Source organism: Hemicordylus capensis, chromosome 3 (assembly GCF_027244095.1).
Source record: "Hemicordylus capensis ecotype Gifberg chromosome 3, rHemCap1.1.pri, whole genome shotgun sequence".
NCBI classification, from domain to species: domain Eukaryota; kingdom Metazoa; phylum Chordata; class Lepidosauria; order Squamata; family Cordylidae; genus Hemicordylus; species Hemicordylus capensis.
Window position 1 is genome coordinate 135,800,483 of NC_069659.1, and position 15,820 is coordinate 135,816,302.

The window sequence follows — 15,820 nt, forward strand, 5'->3', positions numbered from 1 at the left end:
ACCCAGTTACAACCTACCCAGCCTTAAGCCCCTCCCCATGCACAATTCACCAAGCCCCCATCTCCCTTCATAAAATCATTGAGTTGGAGAAGGTCTTGTAGAGCATCTAGTCCAGTGGTTCTTAACCTTCACTGCAGCCTGTACCCCTTTGGTTCTCCACATACATTTCTGCACCCCTTATCAAAAATCATTAATGAAGGCAAGTTCTTAAAACCTAAGATATATCATGAGTATAGAATGAAAGAGACAGAATTATATATTTATTTGAATTTTACAGGAAAATTATGAATACAGTACATGAAAAATTACACACTTTAAAAAAAGGTTTACAGCCTCAGCGACTTCTGCTATTGCTTTTGTTCAACAATGTTCAAGAAATGAGGAACTTTTTTTTTTTTTTTGCAACACACACATGTCATCACTCACATTTAAGTGGTTACTTTCTGGACTTTGTTTCAATGTGTAAGAGTGATGAAAATCCTAGCTCACATTAGTATGTAGTTGCATATGGCACAAGAATCTCCAGTGCTGTCTTTGCCAGTTGCGGAAAGGGTGCTAGTTGAGCACACACCAGAAATCCTCAATTTTCACTGCCTCAAACTGCATTCAGATTTGTCCATTGGCTCATAATTCAATGAAATCCTATTTCATTAAATAACTATCATTGATGGAATCCATATTAAAAAGAAATGGATCCAATATCCATTTCTTTGTCACATCAAGATCTCCACTAGAAAAATATCCATGGAAAGAGTCACTCAACTGTTGTAAATGCTTTGGCACTTAAGTTGTGATGGTAATTCCTTCATTTTATGAAACAACTGTTTGTTCAAGCAAAGGAAAGTTAGTGAAATTTCTTCTCTCAACACACTTTATCCAAACTGGAAGTTTTCGAATAAAAGCAGATAACTTCTTTCTGGCTATTACTGTCAATCAGTCAATCAATCCTTTATTACAGTCACAGACCAGCACAGTTTACAAACAGAAGCCCAGCAAAATAATCCGACAAGGTTATGATACAGTGGTTAAACACATAGATCAGCTAGAAATGAACTTCTGGAGAGTTTTACTGGCTGTTAAACAGAACGTAGCCACATTATAAGATCTTGAGTCATTCTGGTCAGTTAAAAGATAATCAAGATAAAAGGAATCTGTGCAGTCTGAATGGCAATTAATAAAAGGAGTTATATATTTATGCCATATATCTCGGTAAAACTGGCAATAAAAGACCACATTTGCTGTTGTTTCAATATATCTCCCTTCCAAGACTGCTGTTTGCAAGGCATTACATCGTGCCTGTGTCAAAGCTCTGCGATATGTTGGTACATTTATCAAGTTTAGATATCTAGCAGGGTTAAAACTCAGAACTTGGTTGCCCAAATGGACACCCATGGGAACAGAGCCCTGGTCAATTTGATGCTTCCATATCATATTTTCTTTTTCTGAGTTTGACCCTGGCATTTTCATACCCCAGAGTTATCAAAGCAAAAGGGGAGAAACCATAATGATGCAGTCTTTCCTCCAACTCACTTTTCCATTTGGAGTGGTAGGTATCCATTAGCACAAGTGGAGCTAAACCTACGGGGTGGAAAACCAGCTTTAGCCAGAATGCAAAGATATTAATCCATGCTCTGGCCTCTGCTTTAAGCAGTCCTGCTTCCAGACATAGGACAGCACTAGGCACACACCAAGGTACTTGAAAAATGTTCCTCAGGAACTTGGATTGCATGGATTTCATCTTTATGAAGTTAGAGTAAATGCCAAGTTGGGCTCCATATAAGAGCTGTGCTCGTACTTTAGCCAGAAAAAGTTTTATTGTGGAGGGGTGTCTATTGCCGTGTTCATCCCAGTTCCTTGACACACATTACTCACCACAAATAATAGTACAGTAGGCACACAAAAATACTCAAGTACTACCCAGAGATGTTGTCGAGTTTTGATGTAGAAGTAAACTGTAATCAATGCGCTATTCAAACAAAGCCACATTACTGCCACATAATCATCTGTGCATACATCAAGAAAACCCTCAACATGGCGGTACACTGTATTTTGTAGCAAGATGATTTAACAACGAAAGTGGTCTGAACAGCACTCAGCCAATAAGCGACTCCATTCATGAGTCTTATGACTATGTTTTCATTGTTGGTTGTGCTTTGCTGCTGGTAAGAGTTCTGTGCCAGACTTCGTGTTATCTCATATAATCTTCTATGATTTCAGATTAAATTGTGTTACAAAATCGTTAAAAGATGTATAATGTTAATAAATACATAGGTGTGATTTTTAAAAGTAGTTATTATTATGTGCCTGTGCTTAATTTGTGTTTTCAATTATTTATCTTCTAAATAAATCTTTAAAAATCTGGCATGTCTCGCACCCCCAGAAAGGGCATCTCGCACCCTCAGGGGATGTGTTCATCCCAAGTTAAGAACCACTGATCTAGTCCAACCACTTGCTCAATGCAAGAAATTCTAGATTATCTGCAAGAGATAGGTGTCAAAGCCTCTGCCTGAAGACAGCCAGTGAGGAAGTGTCTACTATTCCCTTAAGTAGTTGGTTCCATCGCTTAACCACTCTTGTTGTTAAGAAGCTTCTCCTGTTGTTCCACTCAAATCTACCCTGTGATTTAGGCTCATAAAATCTATTCCTGCCTTCTGTGACAGCAGAGAACAAGCCTTTGCCTTCTTCTATGGTACAGGTCATCTGGTATTTTAAGAGTGCTATTATGTCCCCTTTTAGTTTTCTCTTCTGCAGCCTAAACATACCCAGTTCCTTCTACATTTCCTCACAGGTTTTGTTTTATAGACTCCTCACGACTTTTGTTGCCCTTCTCTTCTCAGGGGCATAACTATAATAGGGCATGGGGAGACAGTTGTCTGGGGGCCCACTGCCTTGTGGGGGGGAGCAGAGGCAAGTCACATGACTGACTCCCCCAGCCGCGCACCCTCCCGTGCTTCCTTCAGTTGTATTCATCCTCTGAAACTGATGTGAGTGTTAAGACCTGGAGCTACCAGAACAGCATGTCTTTCTCTAGTACCATTAAATGACTTGCATCATCCACAATTTACATAACCTTAAAAAAAAGGAGAGAGAGAGAGAGAGAGAGATGGCCCAATCTCGGACGGAACAACCCTCGGTTTGGGTTTGGGGGTTCGTTAAAAATTTTTCTTTTAAAAAAGCTTATTAAAATAAGTAATAAAACTCACCATCGCCACTCTGGGGTCTTGTCCGTGACTGTGTGTGGGGGTCTCCGGAGGTTCCCCCTCCCCCCTTTGGCCTCCATTTCTTTCTTTCTTTCTTTCTTTCTTTCTTTCTTTCTTTCTTTCTTTCTTTCTTTCTTTGATTTATATACCACCCATCCAAAAATGGCTCAGGGCAGTTTACATTTAGTAAAAAATTGCCTGGTTCGGGTGGTTTTCAGCCCGTTCTGGGCCTCTTCTCTGTGTTGGTGGCCATTTTGGAGGCCACCACAAATGCCTAATGGGCCTCTGCATTGTGCACAAATGGCCACTGCACAAGCAAATTGGCAGGGCTGAATGGCAGGGGTGGGGTGAGCAACATCTGCCAGGTGGTGGTGGCGAGAGCTTTTGTCTGCCATTTAGATGTTTTCCACCTACCCCTCCACCCTCCTGCCCCAGCCGTGTGAAGTGCCAGCAGCCCCATTTCTAAAGTGCAGATCGTTCGTTCCCAGAAGCACTCTGTGTGACATGGTGGTATGTCCCTGAAAGTCATGCAAACCCCAAAGACCTACTTCCAGGTTGCACAAAACACTTCCAGCAGGAAGGGAATTAGTGGAGTCTATGTGTTTGCCTATTTTTAGCTGCATGTGTACAGCCTCAGTTTGGTTGTTAACCAAGATATATCTACAGCATTTCCACAATCCACTGAGCTAGTAACCCAATAAAAATAAGAGAGATAAGATTAGTCTTGTTCTTGAGAAACCCATGCTTGCTTCTGCTAATCACTGCATTGTTATCAAGATGCTTACAGACTGAGAGCTTTATAATCTGTTCTAGAATCTTTCCTGATATCAGACAGACTGACCAGTCCATAGCTTCCTGGGTCCTCTTTCCCCCTCTTTCATTGATTGGGATGATGTTGGCCTGTCCTGTGGCATCCCTTCTATCCTCCAGGACTCTCAGAGCTAATAGAAAGAGGTTCTGAGAGAACATCAGCAAGTTCTTTTAGTACCCTACGATGCAATTCATCTGGCCGTGAAAACTCTTTTAAGGCCAGTAAATATTTTCTTACCTCCTCCTTCACTCTTGCTTCCAATCCCTCCCACATATCTGGCTACCGGTTCTGGGGGTAACAGCAGTAGGGGCAGGTCTCTGCAGAACTCCAGCTCCTGGCATGCTGCTATTTCAGGATGAAGGAAAGAAGAGGGCTTTCAGATGCATTGAGTGTGGTGTGGTGTGGGGTGGGGTGGGGTGGGAGAAAGGATCAGACAATGTTGCATTCCCAGTTACATCATAATAGGGTCGATTTGGTTGGCAATTTGGTTTGGAATGAACTGAACTAATTTCTGAGTTTCCCAGATGATCATCCACTATCTTCACCAGCACAGAGGGTTGGGGGATGGAAGCCATTGTTCTGCCCCCTCCCTAATTCCCATAATGCACTGCATGAGTGTGCACGGGACTGGCAGACGACTGAAAAAAGAGACCTAAGGGAGCACTTCCTCCCTTAGCTCCATTTAAGCTGTGGGCTCCGCAGGTAGGTTTGCTGAGCAGCCAAATGTGGGCTGGGCTACCTTAATCTACTCTTGGCTGCTTATGAGAACAGCCCCTAGGTTTTGTTGGTTCCAAAATGATTTAGGGAACCTTCCTATTAATATTGAACCAAAATAGGGGAGGTTTCATTTAACAAGCATTTCCCCCCTCACCCCGATTGGCATTTTTCAGATCCCTTTCACAACTGCAACGGCACAGAACTAGGAAGTCCGGTGGCATATTTTGATGATAAATAAAAATAAGCAGATTCTATAAGGTATTGAAACTGACATTTCCACTTGACTATTATGTGGATTAGGTGGATTACCTTAATTATGCCATGCATCATCATCATCATCATCATCATCATCTATGGAATTTCTATACCGCCCTTCCAAAAATGGCTCAGGGCGGTTTACACAGAGAAATAATAAATAAATTATTTCAGATCTATGAAATATCAGATCTATGAGATATCGATCTGAAATTGTGATCACTGAACTAGTGCTAGAGGTTTCTATTATATTCAGCTTAGATACCAGCAAACTACCTAGATACCCAGCATACCTTTTGAACTATACAGTATATGCCTCGATATCAAGATAACCTTGCTTAGGTCTTCACGTTTTCTTTCCTTATATTTATTTATTTATTTAACACATTTTTATACCACCCAAAAAACAAGTCTCTGCATGTACTGCAGTATTAAGTGTCAGAGGCCGGGTTTTAGATAATTCACCATCAAGGCCTTCGTTATTTGACAGAAATCTTATTTTTGGGATCCCTTTTACAAAATGGTAGGAGCAGGAGTCAGAGAACAGAGGGCAATACAATGGTTGCCTGAAGGAATCAGGTCACTCTTCCCTCCTGCAATAAAACTGATGTAGTTGACTAGTTGGGGCAGAATGTGGTAGGGACACACATTTGAATGCATATCCAAAAGGCATCCCATCAAAAGTTATGCATTCCTGAAACATCACATCTGCATCTGAATGTGCAATGAAACTGACAGTGTAGCACAGCCTAATAGCATACAGTTCTGGGCAACACTAGGAGGTCATTCTCACACGCAGGCAAAACCGAGCTAATGAAGCCCAGCCTGGTTTTGCCTGCACATGAGTACTGCCGGGAGCTGTCTAGATTAGGGATGTGCAAGCCAGTTTGAGTTTGAACCAGTTCACCATTGAACCAAGACTGTTTGAAGGCTTGCCCTCGAGCCAAACAGGGCCCGGTTCGGTTCAGTTCAACTTTGAACTGAACACACTGGGATATCTTGGGGATACTAATTGTAACAACAACAACAACAACAACAAATTAAATAACTCACTGGGTCATAATGCTGGCCTCCAGGGGGTTCTGCTGCAGCTGTGGGGGCGGGGGGGGGGGTCTCAGAAGATTCCCCTCCCCCTCCCGCCTTCGCCCAGTCCTTTCCTGGTCCCCAAACTTCCTGGCTGCTCGTAGCAGCCAGCAAGCATCTGGGCAAGTGACCCACTCACCTAGCCAGAAGAAAAGGATCATCTACAGGGGTGGTAAGCATTTCAAGGATTCCTCCTCTCACCCCCTTTGAGCCCTTTCTCCAGTCATGAGAAAAGGTGTTCCTTTTCCTCACTGAAAGTAAAGACAACAGGAGGGCACTGTTCCCTCTAAGAGGGATTCCCAGATGTTGTTGACTACAACTCCCATAATCCCCAAGGAAAAGCCACTGCATCTGGGGATTTTGGGAGTTGTAGTCAACAACATCTGGGAATCCCTCTTAGAGGGAACAGGAATGGGGAGACCCGAGTTCAAATCCCCATTCAGCCATGATACTAGCTGGGTGACTCTGGGCCAGTCACTTCTCTCTCAGCCTAACCTACTTCACAGGGTTGTTGTGAAAGAGAAACTCAAGTATGTAGTACACCGCTCTGGGCTCCTTGGAGGAAGAGCGGGATATAAATGTTGTTGTTGTTGTTATTTATCCTCAGTGAAATGGGGGGAGATCACCATTTTGAGCAGCACCTATTTTCATTTGTTAAAAAAATCAATGTGCTTGGAGCCCACATGAACTAGAATGACATATGGGGTCGATTTGTTTTCATAACTGGGGTGGGGGCAGGCACGGGCCGTGAACGCAACTCCGGGTTGTTTACAAACCAGTATGGGGGATTTTTCCAAAATGATTGGGATTTTAAGAACTACATGATTAAATGAAAATGGAATCGAACCATGAAAACAGTGGGGAACTGAACCAAAACAATCCTTGCACATCCCTGAGAAGACTTGGCACACACTTTCTCAACACCTGTTTTCACAGCTGTGAAATGGAAGTCATTCTTGCAAAACTTTTGTCCTGAAATAGCAATCCCAGTTTACCTGAATAAGGAATTCCACCCACACTCTCTTGCTGAAGTTCTTGTTTCTTTCTAGGTCACTCTGGAGCTGTGAATTCTACCCATCCAATATAATGATGCAATGAGAGATAAGTGATCTCCAGATGAACAAGACAAGTCAGATCTCATTATTTTGAATTCTCTACTAGTAAGAATACTCACTGAAATTCTTGATAAGAAAACTGCAAATTGTTATGAGGAGGTTGTATTTTGCTGAATGGTACATAGTAAAGTTGTTCTCATAACCATAACAGGAGCAGGGAGAAGGGGCGGGCAGGGTTGAACCTACCTTCCCCCTCGATGAGCAAATGCTCCTAGTAGTGTGGATCACTGGAGGCCAGGAAAACGAGCACACTCTGTGTGCTTTCAGGCGGCATGCAGCTCAAGCACATACACAATCCCAATCCTTACGGTCCTGAACCTGTTGCCCCACCCCGCAGTCCCTGAAGTCCTCCTGCTGTTGCCTAGCAACCCAAGCTTCAATGCATGTAAGGGCAGAGAATCACCTTGGGGGGAGCTTGCTTTCCACTACGTCTTATGGTCACCCAACCCACACAAAAAGTATGGGATAACAAGATGGGCACAGCGGGAAAGGTCTGCAGCAATCAAGGGCTGCAGAAGTATTTGTACAAACACATAGAGTAACATCAAAGTTTGGGTTAAAAGATAGTCCCTGGAATTCTGGAGTGGTTCTGTTCTCTCTCTCTTTTTGGTACAAGTTTGTAGGGGAAGGGGAGCCCAGCCCCTTCCCCTGGGGTACAAGCATGCAATATTGGCCATACCTCATGAGAAGAACGATCCTGGGTTACACCTAGGTATTGGTTACATTAACTGGGCAATGAAGCCAAGTGTCATGAGAAAACCTTTGACATCCTCCCAAGGATGGCTCTCTCATGAGAGTGACAGGCCATAGAAGCTCGCATGCAGGCCAGAGGGCTGATGCTATCCAGCCCAGTTGCTAGGTCGCTGCAATCCCTGGGGAAGGGTATCCCAGCAACACTTTCCCCTGTCCCGGCAACTGTTGGACAGCAGACATCAAAGTGCTCCCTCGGGCAGTCTGGTCACCTCATAGCACATATTCATATTTTTCTTTATCCACCATGGCCATGTGGCTTGGCAGGGATAGCTGAAAACAACAGCTCCCTACACTTGGGTTTCCCCACAGTTGTCATGGGCATGCTGGAAGACTCCGAAGAGGAGTTGGGGATTGAGACAGAACAAACAGCAGATGAGGGTGGGCAAGGACCAGAGCTTGCTAAGGAGAGTGGGTCTGCTGTACAGGGAATAGAAGAAGGATTACAGCTCGGTGAGGCAGCTCTTGTGGAGGAGGCGCAACCAATCCCAGCTGTAGAGAGGCGCCGATCCAAAAGACAACAAGAGCTAAAAACCCGCATGCGTAAAACAGGCAAAGATGCTGACTCAGCAACTCTTAATTGACAGCACCAGGGGCCTCAGCCTATTTAAGACACCTGTAACAGAACTTCCCTGCTGATAGCGACAGTTTCTTCCGTGCTACTTGGCTGCGTTCCTGTGTTTTTCCTTGAAAGTGTTTAGACCTTGGACTGACTGACCTTGCCTCTGGATTTTGCTTTGGACCTTGTTGAATTTCGGATTGATGGACTGGTTTGGACAATTTATTCCCGTAGCAGTTTGTTATTCTCCTTATGCTTCTGGCTGCGTCTGGCTAAGCCCGGCAGATTTACGACAACAGTGGCCAATCTACATACACCAGAACACTGGTCCCAGCCTGGGAATTTTGAATATGTATTAGGATGTCACCAAACTCTGCCCACCTAGGAGCACCTGGACACATGGAGCAGCCCAGACTCCTTGGGAGGCTGTAAGGGTTGGGTGGAGAGGGGAAGGCATGGAGTATGAGTTCTGATCTTAAACAGGGATACTGAGGGCCCCACATCAATGGTGCCCCCTCTATTTGGATTGGCTATCTCATGAGAGCACAATCTGATGGAGAACCGAACCTCATGTAGCCAATCCCTAGCCAGCAAGCCAACACGGGGTCAGGAGTATGTTGGTGATTTTCTGGTCCGGGTGACTGGCAGAAAGCAGGAATCAAAGTGCTCCCTCTGGCAGTCTGGTCATCCCTTAACTCATATGCATGTTTTTGGTTTTCTTTGCCCACCATAGCCACCTGGTTTGGCAGGAATCACTGAAAACAGTAGTACCCCTGACCTGGGATTCCCCACGGTGGCCAATCTACATACACTGTCGGTCCTATACAACGCCGGTCCCAGCCTGGGAATTTTGAATGTGTACTAGAAGCCATCCCCAATGTCACCCTACCCGGAACTGCCTAGACACATGGAGCAGCCGAGACTCCTTGGGAGTCTGTCAGGGTTGAGTGGAAAGGGGAAGTCATGGAGTATGAGTTCTGTTGTTAAACAGAGATATAGTTGGACCCCTATAGTTGGATGGCCTATCTCATGAGAGTTCAGTCTGATGGAGACCAGAAGCTCATGGAGCCTCTGGTCTTCTCTAGTGGACTGGCCCTATCATAAGAGGGTTAATCTCCAGCCAGGAGGCCGACATGGGGTAGGAGTGTATTTGTTCTTCCTGGACTGCTTGGCCTGGGTCTACCATTCCAAGAACATGCTTTGTCACAGTGGATTAACCCCAGGATCCTTTGCCCACCATCATATACATGTCCCCTTCTAGGGAGTAATCATGACCCCTTCCAGGAGTAACAGAAAACTGGAACTCCTCTACATCTCCTGATACCAGTAGTTCTGCTTGTGCGTGTGGGGAATGAGTTTAAATGCCCTTTCCCTGCTGAGGGTGGGCGACCGATGCTGAAAAAGCATGATAACACTGGACACGCCGCCTTGAAGACGGTGGCCATTACCACTCTACTGACATCCTGATGCCTTGCCCACAGTCCGGCGACGCGAGCACTATGGAGCTTGGTGGGATGCAGCCTTGGTGGACCAGGAGGAGGGAGGTGCCCTTCTGCCAACAAGCTGGAGGCTGCAAAACCTTGCTTGGCGATCATCTGCAGGATGATTCACGCCCTCATAGATTAAATACAGGTTCATCTACCTGTGGTTCCACGCCACACCTGAAGGTGGCCTATCTCTATTGTTGTTGTTGTTGTTCTCATCATCATCATTCTATTATCTATTTATATGTATGTATGTATGTATGACTACTGTTCTTGCTTTTCAACAAAACACACACAGTTGTTTGCATAGCCAAAGGAATGGAAGGATGCTTTCCTGTCTTAAAACAGCTCACATTCCAAAAAGGAACACAAGGGAGACACCAGCAATGGACACTGCTGCTCCAGCTCTCCAGGACCTCAGGCTCTTCCCGGCTAATTGTCAGAGAGCCACCACTTTCAAAGGTCCCTTTTTGCCCAGTTAGAAGGGGCTGAAGTTATGCTGATTCTGGACATATCTCCTATCTAAAGTAGTACATTCTTGGATGCTGCCCAGATATATATCCTATTGCTGGGGAACATAGAAGCTGTCTTCAAGTGTTGAGTAATCACGAAATGATATGTGCAGCCTGGTCCAGAATCCTTCCAGGAGTTTTAAATGATACTTCCTTGCGGACTGTTGGCCAAAGTACTTGCACTCCCCTAAGCATTTCCACCCCCTTACTAACTGTTCACTTCACCTTGCTCTATATCTCACAGAAGCTGGCTCCTGTCCCACTCATCCTTGCTTTTGACCATAAGCAGATATGCGAGCCCCACTTTGCCCCAGAAACAAACCGGTACAACAGGGGGTAAATCCCCCAAAGGCAGCAAAACAAAGGAATGATCAAGCCCCTGGTGAGCTGGCATGTTGGGCTGCATTGATCTTGATGGATCACCGTGTGTAGGGCCTGCCTTAAAAGCAGCTTGCAGGCTTAGTACCAAGTGAACCTTTTCTTACTTAGTACTAGATGAACTATACAGCTGTTCCTTTGGGTGATGTTTTTTTTTAAAAAAAAAAAAAACAACCACCCAAAAAGCTTATGCTGCAAAACTCTGTCTTGCACAACCAGCAGGGGGAGGTAAGATGTAAGGAAATACACTCAAATCTTGCTGCAACGAGATTTTTTAAAAATTGTAAACTAACCTATCCAAGGTTTGAAATGTAATATGATTGCGTTAAAGTTAATATTTTGGCACTCAGTAAAATATCAGTTGGGGGACCCCTGTGTGCAGTTGTTAGATGATTGTAGCGTTAAAGCTCAAACGTGTCACTTTCCCCAGCTGTGAACACAAAACTTCAGTCAACTTTAATTTCAAAGAAAGCTGAAGCACTAGCACAGCATACTATTCTATTTAAACCAAGTTTGGACTTTATTAAGAAAATGCTTTGTTTTAAAATTGTGTAGAATACTGTCCTCTGACAAAATTGACTACTTTGTGATGAAGAAGCAAAAAAGGACATTCCCTCTGAAATCCAGGCGCCCCATTTTTTTTGTTCATATACTTACGTTGATCTATAGCAGCTTATACAGCTATATTGATATATAGGTCACAATCTACTAGGAAAATCTTTCTCACACAAGTCCCCATTCATTTCAATGGAGTTGGCCTTAGTGAACTATCTATTCAAATTGTGTTCAAAGAGTATTGTGGATTGTGTTCAAAGAGTATTCAGGAGCTGTGCTTCAACAAAAGGGACACATTTATTTATTTTATTCAGCTCATCTTATTTATATTCCACTCATTTTGTTTATATTCCACTCTTCAGTGACTAACATGTAGCACAGCCTACCGGTAGTGCAGCAGCAAGTTGTGCCTGCATGATGAAGAGCTTCCCCGCTAATTCTCCAGATGTGCAGCCTTGGGTGCACAGTGGGGGGAGGGGGATGAATGTCAACACTTCACACTGCCTCCAGGAGATATTTACTTTTAAGCTCTACTCAGACCTTATGTACAGATTCTGGACACGCATACATGTGTTTATATGAGTGACTCTACCTGCATTCATTTTAAATGTGAACCTGGGTACAGGCCCCTCAAATGTATGGTGCAGCTAGGAAGTGTACTGCTGTATCTGCATTCAACATGGTGTGAATAACTGCACCTGTGTACACTGCACACTCATTGTACAAGTGTTTAACATAATGTGTGAATAGGGCTTTAGGGAGTGTGAATAACTGAACCTGTGTACACTGCACACTCATTGTACAAGTGTTTAACATAATGTGTGAATAGGGCTTTAGAGAGTCTAAATGACTTTCTCAGAGGAGCCCACCTGAATGTTTCTGCATGAGTTGCTGATCTGGGAATGCCTCCTGACTGGGAAGCAAGCCCGCAGTACACACGCTAGCAATGTGTAGGAAACCCCTGAAAATTTCAGTGGAGCTATAGAAACAAATTTGGCTTCCCTTGAAAATCCTCAAATGTTTCTCCTTGAGAGGAATGCTGAAATATCTTTTAAGCTTACTTTTTTTTCAAAATTTCATTGCCAGCCTTAGTAGATGTACACTAGAAAGTTTCCACTGACAACAGGCAATCTGATGCTCCTCTGTATCAAAATGTGATGATCCATTCCAGCGATACAGCAGAATCGCATATGCTCAGTTGAAATGGATGGGATGGAGGCAGCCTCCTCTGTGGATGGATGCCTTGGGCTCTTGGAGCCAATAAGCTGTTTTAGAGTCTCAGCACAGTGTTTGCCAGCTTGAAATAATGTTGCTTGAGCAAGCCCCTCCGGAGTAGCCCTACCTGACATAGGATCTGACCATCTGACCTTACAATTCTTTCCAGTATGCATTTCACCTGCCTAATTTATTCGCTGCAATTCACAAAAGCTTTCTTATCTTTTTAGTATATCCCAGAAATCCCACAACATGATCCTAAACCATGCCATTTACTAAATTTATGCACATAAATATAACATAAAGTAATCAAATGCTATTATATATTCCCTTTGTTCCTTTATGTTGATACACTCTATACAAAAATATTTAATACACTTCTGAAAAGTATGATGCCAGTGATAAAGCCAGTTTACAGCTTCATAGATAATTTATGAAAGTTTTAACAGTGATCTTTAGTGTCATAACAATGTGACAACGTGAACATTTATGTTTGCATAGTGTCCACATACAATATGAATACTGAATATTAATATGGAATGAGAATTTGAAAAAAATTCAAAAAACAGAGTGCAGAAAAAGTTACAACTTGCTATACTGTCTGTGCATATTATGCTATGATGTGCTATGGAAATACATTTTCTTAATGCCAATGACTTTACATTTCATACCTCAAATCTTGACATCCTTGGAATGCAAATGGAATGATAGTTATTTTGAGTTTTGTTTTTGTTGTTTGCTTGATGCAGCCAATCAATCAGTGGGAGGCCGACTTTTTTATTTGTAAGATTTAAAGATACAGACCACCTTTACATCCCGACCCAGATAGGAAATCACACAAAGCCATATGTTGCCTGTTGAAAGCACTGGCGTAGCCAGGGGAATGGGGGCCCATGTTTGCCCCCATCTCTACGGTTCTGCTGGGCACATGTGGTGTGCATGCCAGTGACACCCCTTACACATGATATCACATGCAAAGGGGTGTGGCCAGGGTCCCACAGGGCCTGTGCAAGCCCTTCGGAGCTCAATTCCAGCCAGTGTTTGCTGGCTGGTGGCATGTTTTGTTTTGTTTTTGCCTTTCTCTCCATTGAGGGAAAGAAGGGAAGAACGTGTACCCAACCAGCAAATGGGTACTTTAGCAAATGCTGGCTGGGAATGAGCCCCAGAGGGCTCGCACAGGTCCTCTGGTCCTCTAGCCATTCCCCCTTGCATGTGACATAACATGCAAAGGGGTGTGAGGAGAGCCTTGGAAAAGCCATTCAAGCCCTCTGGGGCTCATTCCTGGACAGCATTTGCTGGCTGGTACATGTTTTTTCCCCTCTCTCCCTCTCTGGGAGCGGGAGAGAAAGGAAAATCAATGCACCCAGTCAGCAAACGCTGACTAGGAAATTACTGGGGTTGGGGATTCAAGGAAGGTGGCTCCCAGGAGTTGGGTAGCCCAGGTTCTTTGAACCCATCCACTCGGTTATAGCTCTGCCCCTGGTTGAAAGCACCAAGAAGAGGCTTGAATGAGTTCTCAGCTACCAATCTAGGCTGTGTACATGACCTTTTGGGGGGACTGTAGGAATGAAGTAGGAATGAACAGCTTCTTTCCTCCTCCTTCCATTGCCTTATTGCTCCATTGGTTCACTATTCTGCCTTGCATGGGTGGGGTGCCGATCCCTCCTAAGCATTTGAGGAACCTCACTCATTTTAGTGAACTCCCTCCACCAGACCTAATAACCTGTATCTCCCCCAACGTGCCTGTTCTCCCCACTAAAACAAATTGTGAGGTGTTGCTCCTCAAGCTTTCCCTCTGCAACCCTGCTGCATGTGACTCTTGCATTCTAGTTTAACTAGGAGAAATTCTCAAAATTAAGTCTGAAATTGGCCATGTGCACTTTTGCTCCTTTTTATGGTACATTCACATCTTTTCCTCCTCTGTGTTACTGATGCACGGCTGGCATTGTTAAAGCACTGCAGAAAAGCAGTCTTGATGGTTTACATGGATGATTACATCACTTTCTGTGCAGTGCACATGTCGTTCCGTGCATTGGTAAAACACCACACCAAATTAATCTTAGTACAACCAATCACACAGTCACATCAGATCTGCAGTGTTTTAACTACATGCACAACTACACAGTCATAATTATTTATTATTATTACTACTACTAATAATAATAATAATAATGTATATACTGCTTTTCAACAAAAAAAAGTTCTCAAGGTATGAAAAAATGGGGGGGAAAGCACAGAAAAAGAAAATGCAACTGGCTATGCCATGAAAATTGTGAATGCTGATAATTCTGAAGATGTTCCATTTTGGCTGAATAGGAAAAAATGCTTGTCTTCAAGCATTTACAGCCTGCATTGTTGCCCACACTGGCAGTGTTTGAATGTGGACAATGCCAGCTCAGAAGCAGGGTGAGTGCCTTTTACAGAGTATACTCAGCAGCTTTAAAATGGATTGAAACTGGCATGTACCCGAGAAAGAGGCCTGTGGTCCAACTCTACGCTTCTGCAAAAACGGTAAGTTCTGCTTGAAATTGATGAATACATTCCATTGGCATCATAGGGACTTTCTTCAAATGGAACCTGCTAGACAGCTCTGCACAGTTTGTGAGTTCCAAGTGAAATGCAGCCCATACAGCTCTGCGGGGCCACCATATAGCTCTGTATGGTGGCTGAGCAGGAGTCCAATAAACATAATATTCTACTGCCTGCAGAAGATTGCCAAAACACAAGCACCTCACAGGCCACACAGTACATCTGCACATGTGTATGAGTGTGCCAGATTTGTATTTCAAACCAGTCATGAAGCAGCTTGGTGACATGTACTCTTTACCACTAGTAATAGGTAAATGAGCATGCCTTGGTGCCAGCATCACCAAGGTTACAATCCCATGAGTTATATGATATGAAAGTAAATTCCAATGAATACCGTGAGACTTACTTCCAAGTCAACATGTATAGGACTGAACATATACAGGATGAACAAATATAGGACTGTTCATCATCAAAGATAATTCACCTAGAAGATATTCTGAATCTCAAATACTCATTGTAAAGAATAGCAGAAAAAATGAAAAATTGGGTCACAAAGGGCAACATTTATGTATCCAACATGCTGCACCTGCTACTGTAGTCCTATGTGAAATCTAGACATGATGAGGTGAAAGGGAGATTGCAAATTCAGAAGAATTT